Source organism: Mandrillus leucophaeus, unplaced genomic scaffold, assembly GCF_000951045.1.
Source record: "Mandrillus leucophaeus isolate KB7577 unplaced genomic scaffold, Mleu.le_1.0 Scaffold645, whole genome shotgun sequence".
Classification (NCBI taxonomy): domain Eukaryota; kingdom Metazoa; phylum Chordata; class Mammalia; order Primates; family Cercopithecidae; genus Mandrillus; species Mandrillus leucophaeus.
This window is the reverse complement of record NW_012106975.1, coordinates 1,402,296-1,411,531: the sequence shown is the minus strand read 5'-3', so window position 1 is coordinate 1,411,531 and position 9,236 is coordinate 1,402,296.

Below are 9,236 nucleotides of genomic sequence, written 5' to 3'. Positions count from 1 at the left end.
GTGTAAGAAATCAATTAAAACTTCAGAGAATGAAACGTGGAAGGCATAAAGCACCACACACTAGGAGACAAGGAGAAGAATTAGTCACGGAAATAATCATGAGGAAAGTGCAATTGTGGGATCATATGAGCTGAGGATGCCTAGAGGGATCCCTGGACGTCTGTGAGCTATAAGGCGCAGGTGGATTCCTGTAGTGCTCAGCAAGCCTGGCCGGACCCCATGTGCACAGGTGTGGGGTGAGACCATGTGGGAGGTGAGACTGAATGAGGTGGAATGAAAGGATTGATGGGTTTGAAATAGTTGCCAAATGATTCTGCTATGTCCAATAGACTTTCCCAGTCTTAGAAGAAAACAAAGGGGGAGGCTAGAAAAGGGAGCACAGGAAATCTAAGAGTGTGGGACAGAGGGAGGGAGAGGAAAATGGCACATAATGGGGAGTACAAAGGAGACAGTGAAGAGAGAATGAGCATTAGGGCCTGACAGTTTATACTAACATAAATGTAGTGTGTGTATGGAGGTGTGTGTATAAAAATGTTTCCAGAATGATGGGATAGATGTACTGTTCCCCTTTCCCCATGCTAAAGACAACTAGAAACTCTGGGTTGGTTTGTATAAATAAAAATAAGAAGATTCTGAAAGGCAGAGAGGAGGTAAACCAGTCGGGAATTCTGGGACCTGAGGAATGACACAGTGATGAGCTTCCTGTTTCTTTTTGTTTTCGTTTTTGTTTTTGGCTCATATGCCCTGGGCCTGAAGCTGCAGAAGCCAGAAACAGGTGCAGAGAAAGAGAGAAACAATCAACGAAATACTGTTCTCTCTAGCTAAAGGATAAGGAAAGAGGCAGCCTAGCAAGGCAGAAGACTTTTAGACAATAACCATTATGCTCCAAGCACTACAGTATAAACTGTGGCCCCATCTCAATCCATGCTAGCAAAGGCCTGGTGGGGATCAGAGGCTTCCACCCTCATGAGGATATGATGGGGTATTTCAACAACGCCTGCCAGAGTGGTGTCAGAAAAGACCAAGTAGTGAGCCAAGGCTTTCGTCTCCAGTAGCTGGTAACAAAGATTCTCCTACTGCGGTGTGAGTTGAGACCATATGGAAACTTGGAACCCTAACTTTCACTCAGTAGTAACAAGGAGCCCCGCAGCTTGGGTGTCAATAGATGATGATTGTAGAACCTTGACGTCTACCCCACGAGGCAGCATCAAGGGGGTGCCTTCCCTCTCCTGCTCCAGGGTGCTGACACAGAAAGCCAGCTAAAACAGAAGGCTTAAGAAAAATTCAGTCGCATAAAATAATACAAAAACATCCGGGTTTCAATAAAAAATCAACCATGATACCAAGAACCAGGAAGATCTCAAACTGAATGAACAAAGACATTCAACAGAGGCCAACACCGAGATGACAGAGATGTTAGGATCATCTGATGAATATTTTAATGCAGGCACAATAAAAGTACTTTAGTCAACAATTAGGAACACATTTTAAACAAATGAAAACATGGAAAGCCTCAGCAAAGAAATAGTAGATATAGAGAAGAAACAAATAAAAGTTTTAGAACTGAAAAATACCATAACTATAAACAAAACAAAACAAAACAAGAACAAAAAGACCACAGAACTCAGTGGATGGTCTAGCAGAATGGAGGGGACAGAGGAAAGTGAACTGGAAAATAAGACATGAGAAATTATACAATCCAAATAGCAGAGAGAAAACAGACTGAGGAAAAACAAAAAACAAAAAAACAGACCCTCAAACACCTCAATTTATGTCACAGGAGTACCAGAAAGAGGATGGGACTGAAAATGTCATCAAAAAAATAATGACTTAAAACTTTCCACATTTGGAAAGCAACATAAACCTATAGATTCAATAAGCTGAGAAAACCCCAAACAAGATAAAACCAAAAAATTTACACCCAATAGCATTATAATTCACTTTCAGAAAACTAACAACAAAGAAAAAGCCTTGAAAGCAGCCCGTGAAGACAGCAAATTAACTGTAGGGGAGGAAAAATTCAAATGACAGCAGATTCCTTCTAAAAAACCACAGAGGCCAGAAAGAAGCAGGACAATATTTTTAAAGTGCTGGAAAAAAACAATTGTCAGTCCAGAATTCTATACCCAGAAAAAATATTATTTAGGATTGAAGGAGAAATCAAGACATTCTCAGATGAAGAAAAACTAGGAGAATTTGTCACTGGCAGATGTAGCTTAAAAAACAACAAAAGGAAATTTTGATTTTGACTTGAAATCAATTTATAAAAATGGTAATTAATATGACATTGAAACACTCCTTTTTTTGGTGACATCAGAACAATGTCTATTAATTTCAAATCAGCTCTAAATCATGCCTAGATCTGATCCAGTTGTGCCACTGTGTCATCAAGTCCTTAGTCATAGGAAATGTATCTTCTTCATTTGTGATCTCATCCTTTATCAGTGAATATGATTCACTTTCTGTTATGCAAAATTTTAAACATAACCAGAAGTACAGAGAACGCTCTAATCAGCCCTCATGTACCCATCACCCGACTTGTATATGCAGCAACATATAACCAATCTCAATTTATTAGGTTGGTGCAAAAGTAATTGTGGTTTTTGACTGTGAATTTTAAATCATTATAACTAGGCTCAAACACATCTTTATTAATCAAAATAGAAACCATTACAATCAACACATTTTCGCCAACGAGAAGTAAGTTTGTTTCTTCCTGTAGCATAAAAAATCTATTCTTCAGGATTCAACAAACTCTTGGAAAGCAGTTTCTGCATTCTGCTGGTTGTGGAAGAATTTTCCCTGCAAAAAGTTGTTGAGATGCTTGAAGAAGTAGTAGTCAGTTGGCGAGAGGTCAGGTGAATATTGCGGATGAGGCAAAACTTCATAGCTCAATTCTTTCAACTTTTGAAGCATTGGTTGTGCGACATGAGGTTGGGGATTGTCATGGAGAAGAATTGGGCCCTTTCTATTGACCAATGCCAGCTGCAAGCACTGCAGTTTTTGGTGCCTCTCACCGATTTGCTGGGCATACTTCTTAGATGTAATGGTTTCACCAGGATTCAGAAAGCTGTAGTGGATCAGAATGGCAGCAGACCACCAAACAATGACCATGACCTTTTTTTTTGGTGCAAGTTTGGCTTTGGGAAGTGCTTTGGAGCTTTTTCTCTGTCCAAACATTGAGCTGGTCGGTGCTGGTTGTCTACTTTTCATCTCACGTCACAATCTGATTGAGAAATGGTTCATTGTTGTTGCACAGAATAAAAGAAGAGGATACTTCAAAATAACTTTTTTAAAAATTTTATTTTTGGTCAACACATGAGGCACCCACTTATCGAGCTTTTTCACCTTCCAATTTGCTTCAAATGCTGAACCACTGTAGAATGGTTGATGCTGAGTTCTTAGGCAACTTCTCATATAGTTGTAAGAGGATCTGCTTTGATGATTGCTCTCAATTGGTCATTGTCAATTTCCTATGGCCAGCCACTATGCTTCTCATCTTCAAGGCTCTCGTCTCCTTTGCAAAACTCCTTGAACTACCACTGCACTATATGTTCATTACAACTCCTGGGCCAAGTGCCTTCTTGATGTTGCGAGTTGTCTCTGCTGCTTTATGACTCATTTTAAATTTGAATAAGAAAATTGGTTGAATTTGCTTTTGGTCTAACATTATTTCCATAGTCTAAAATAAATACAATACAATAAATAGCAAGTAATAATTCATTAGCAAAAATTATAAAGCGAGAAATGCCCACATAACCACATTTATTTAAGAATGTATTCCAATATCAGACAGCAAATTCCAACAAGGCAAAAACCACAATTACTTTTGCATTCACCTAATACTTGTTGACCCACACATTTTAGCCAGAGCATTTCAAACAAAACTCATAGATCAGGGTATTTTCACTGTAAATACTTGAGTGTGCTCCTCTGAGAAGACTTTTAAAATAATCATCACACTTTAAAAGTCAATAATTTCTTAATATGATATAAATATTTTGTTCACTTAATTGATTTGATTCTGCATCCCTCACACTCTACGTACCGCATTAAGTTATGTCTTCTAAGTCTCCTTTGTTTTACAACAGTTGCTCCTTGTCTTATTTATTCCATTAACACGTACAATCAAATGTCCCACAGTCTGTGCTTGATTGATTACTCCCTCGTAGTGTACATATGAACTTTCCTCTATTCCCTATATGTCCTACAAACTGGCAGGTTTGGAGGACAAACTAGAGTCAGGCTCAAGTATTTGACAAATCCACTTCATATGTGATGTTTCTCACTTCCTACTGCTTCCCGCCAAAGAGATGTCATGATATCCGGTTGCCTCATATTTAAGTATAAGATTTGTCAGTGGAGCCAGGTGATGTTAGCCTGATCCTCATTATAAAATGTCCAATCACACTTTCCCCTAATGATTTTAGGATGCATTGTTGATTGTTGCCTAGACCTACTGTTTTATTCAGATTTGCAAAATGTGATTTTGGGATTCTATCATCAATCTTTCATCTATGTACTTATTAGCTAAATTCTTCTTCTTTTTTTTTTTTTTTGAGACAGAGTCACACTCTCACCCAGGCTAGAGTGCAGTGGTACAATCACAGCTTACTGCTCTTAGCTGAATTCTTGTAAAGAACTTTTCTCCTTTCAACTAGTTGTGTTCCATTAAAACATTTCTTATTGAGGTAAAATATACATATATAATTTACCATCTTTACCAGTATGTAGTTTAGTGCTAATAAATACATTTATATTATTTTTTTCCCCTTCATCTCCCAACTTCCTGGCCTCTGCTAACCACCATTCTACTCTCTATTCATGAAATACATGTTTTAATCTCCTGCATGTAAGTGAGAATATGCAATATTTGTCTTTTGGTGCTTGGTTTATTTCACTTAACATAATGGCTTCCAATTGCTGCAGATGACAGGATTTCATTCTTTTTATGGCCAAATAATATTTCACTGTGTATATGTACCACATTTGAAGGGCACTTAGGTTGATTCCATATTTTCACGAATGTGAATAGTGCTTCAATAAACATGAGAGTGAAGCTATCTTTTTGATATATTAATTTCTTTTCTTTCTTTCTTTCTTTTTTTTTTTGAGACAGGGTCTCACTATTTTGCCTAGGCTGGAAGGCAGGGCCATGAGCCTAGCTTACTACAACCTCAAATTCCTGGGCTCAAGTGATTCTCCCGCCTCAGTCTCCTGAGTAGCTAGGACTATAGGCAGGCACACACCACAATGCCCAGTGAATTTTTCTATTTTTTTGTAGATATGGGGTCTTGCTATGTTGCCCAGGCTGGTCTCAAACTCCCAGGAGGGAGGCTCAAGCAGTCCTCCTCCTTTGGTCTCCCAAAGTGCTGGGATTACAGGCATGAGCCACTGCACCCCACCCATTTCCTTTCTTTTGGATATATACCCACTAGTGGATTGCTGGATCATATGGAAGTTCTACCCAAAGAAAATTTTTTAAACATAAAGAAAGTGATAAAAGAAAACTTAGAACCTTCAGAAGAAGGCAAAAATATGGGTAGATACCATAGACCTTCCTTCTCTTATTGAGTTTTAAAAATTATGTTTGACAGTTGAAGCAAAATTATAAAATTGCTTGATGTGGTTCTAAATTTATGTAAGGGAATATTTAAGACAATTATATTATAAATAGGAGGAGAGGGGGAAGGGATACAAAAGGATGTAAGCTTTCTATATGTGATTTGAATTGGTAAAATAAAGATATCAGTAGACTGATAAGTTATGAATATCTAATATAATACCAAGAGCAATCACTAAAAATGCTATAAAAAGAGATACATCCAAAAGCACTATAGATAAACCAAAATGGAATTCTAAAAAATGTTTATGTGCCTGTAGTCCTAGCTACTTAGGAGGCTGAGGCATAAGAATTGCTTGAACCCAGGAGGTGGAGGTTGCGGTGAGCTGAGATCGTGCCACTGCACTGCAGCCTGGGCGACACAGCGAGACTCTGTCTCAAAAAAAAAAAAAAGTTTATGTAACCCACAGAAAGGCTGGAAAAGGAAAAAAGAAATGAGAAACAGACCAAACAGAAAACAAAAAATAAAATGGCAGATTTAAGCCCTAAGACATCAATAAATACATTAGATATTTAAGGTCTAAACACACAATTAAAGACAGAGGTTGGTACAATGAATTAAAAAATATGACCTGCTACCCAACTCCATGCTTCTATGAGAAACTCATGTCAAATACAATAATACAGGCAAGTTGAAAGTAAAAGGATGGAAAAATGTATAATGCAAATTTTAATTACAAGGAAGCAGGAGTGGTTATGTAAATTTCAGATAAAGTAAACTTCAGAGGAAAGAAAATTACCAGAGACAGAAGGACTATTTAATGTCAATAGGGTAAACCCTCCAAGAAGACATAGCAATCCTAGATGTATATGCGCCAAACATCAGACCTGCAAATGTGTAATATAAAAACGGAAAGAATTGAAAAGAAAAAGAGATAAATCAACAATAATAGTTGGAGATGTAACATACCTTTCTCATCCATTGATAGAACGATTAGACAGAAATCAACAGGACTATAGAAGAACTAACGATACTGCCAAGCAACAAGATTTAATGGACACGGTAGAACATTCCACCCTACAACAACAGAGTGCACATTCTTTTCAAGATAGGCCATAAAATAAACCTCAGCAAATTAGTTTTTTGTTAGAATTTTTTTTCCAGGGATAGGATCTTGCTATGTTTCCCACGCTGGAGTGCAGTGACCATTGACAGGCATGATCACAGCACACTATAACCTCAAACTCTCGGGCTCAAGGATCCTGAGTAGCTGGGACTACAGGTGGGTGCCACTGCGCCTGACCCTCAGCAAATTAAAATGAAATTGATATCACATACAGTGTGATCTCTGACCACAGTGAAATCAAAGTAGAAATCAAGAACAGAAAGATAAGAGGAAGATTCCCAAATACTTGAAAACAACATGACATATTTTGAAATAATCCATGCATCAAAGAGGAAATCTCAAGGGAAATAAAAAATACATTAAACTGAATGAAAATGAAAATACAACAAATCAATTGTGGGACACATCTAAGCAGTGCTGAGACGAAAATTTATAGCACTAAGTGCACGCATTAGAAAAGAGGAAAAGTCTCAAATCAATAATTTAAGCCCCACCTCAAGAACCTAGGAAAAGAAAAGCAAAATAATCCCAAAAGAAGCAGAAGTAAAGAAATAACAAAGATAAGAGTAGTCTGGGCACGATGGCTTACACCTGTCAAACCAGCAGTTTGGTAGGCTGAGGCTGGAGGATCACTTGAAGCCAGGAGTTTGAGACAAGCCTGGGCAACATAGGGACACCCTGTCGCTACTAAAAATTAAAAAAAAAAAAAAAAAAAAAAGAATTAGGTATGGTGGTGCACACCTGTAGTCCCAGCTACTTAGGAGGCTGAGGCAGGAAGATCACTAGAACCCAGAAGTTCAAGGTTACAGTGAGCTATGATCACATCACTGTATTCTAGCCTAGGCGACAGGGAGAGACCTTGATTCTTAAAAAGAAAGAAAGAAAAAGACAATAGCAGAAATTAATAAAATTGAAAACATAAAACAATCAAGATTGTTGTGGTCTTGGTGGAGGAAGAGTCATATAGAACAGACAGAGAAGCCAAAAATAGATCCCCACAAATGTGGCAATTAATTTGCAACAAAGGTACAAAAGTAATTCAGCGGAGGAAAGACAGCCTTTCAACAAATGGTGCTGGAGCCATTGGACTTCCATAGGCAAAATGCATGCACCTCAACCTAATTCTCAAACCTCATACAAAAATTAACATAAAATGGATCACAGACTTAAATGTAAAATTATAAAACAGAAAAAAAAAAAAAACCATAGAGAAAATCTTTGGGCTCTAGGGCTAGTCAAGCAGTTAGACCTAAGATGAAAAACATGACCCAAAGAAGGAAAAACTGATAAATTGGACTTCATCAAGATTAGAAACTTTTGCTCTATGAAAGACCCATTAAGATAATAAAAAGACAAGCTAGAGAGTAAGAGAAAATAGTGGCAAACCACATGTCCAACAAAAGACTAGTAGCTAGAATATATAAAGAACTCTCAAAACTTAACATTAAAAAGCAAACAATTCAATTAGAACGTGGGTGTAGTAGGCTACATCGTGGCCTGAAAGCTAGTCAGATACTAACCCATGGGACCTGGGAATGTTACCTTATATAACAGAATAAACTTTCCATGTGCGATTCAGTTAAAGATCTTGAGATGGAGAGATTATCTTGGATTATCCACGTGGCCCCTAAATGTAATCCTAAGTGTTCTAATAAAACAAAGGAAGAGGGAGATTTGACTCGGAAGGCAGAAAGCAATGTGATGATGAAAGCACAGAGAAATTGGAGGATGCTATGATGGCAGTATGAAAGATGGAGGAAAAGGGGTACAGGCCAAGGAATGCAGCTCTAGAGGCTGGAAAAATGAAGTGGATTCTCCCCTAGAGCCTCTAGAGGGAGTGCAGCCCTGGCAACAACTTGATTTGAGCCCAGTGAAGCTGTCTTTGGACTCTAGCCTCAAGAACTATAAGCGAATGAATATGTGTGTGTTCATTTCTTTTGTTTTTTGAAACAGGGTCTTGCTCTGTCATCCAGGCTGGAGTGCAGTAGTCCAATCACGGCTCACTGCAACCTGGACCTCCAGAGCTCAAGCAATTCTCCCATCTCCTGAGTAGCCGGGACTACAGGTGCCTGCCACCATGCCCAGCAAATTTTCTTATTTTTATTTATTTATTTATTTACAGATAGGGTCTCACTATGTTGCCCAGTCTGGTCTCAAACTCCTGGGCACAAATGGTCCTCTGTGCTTGATTGGCCTCCCAAAGTGTTGAGATTATAGGCATGAGCCATCATGCCAGGCCAAACATCTGTTGTGTTTAAGCTACCAAGTTCACAGAAATTTGCTACTGCAGCAATGGGAAACTAATAGAACGGGCAAGAGACACAGAGATGTTTTGCTGAAGAAGGTGTACAGGCAGAAATCAGCACATGAAAATATGTACATTTTCTTTTTCTTTTCTTTTCTTTCTTTTTTGAGACAGAATTTCACTCTTGTTGCCCAGGCCGAAGTGCATGATCTCAGCTAATTGCAACCTCCGCCTCTCGGGCTCAAGCAATTCTCCTGCCTCAGCCTTCCGAGTAGCTGGGATTTCAGGCATGCGCCACCAC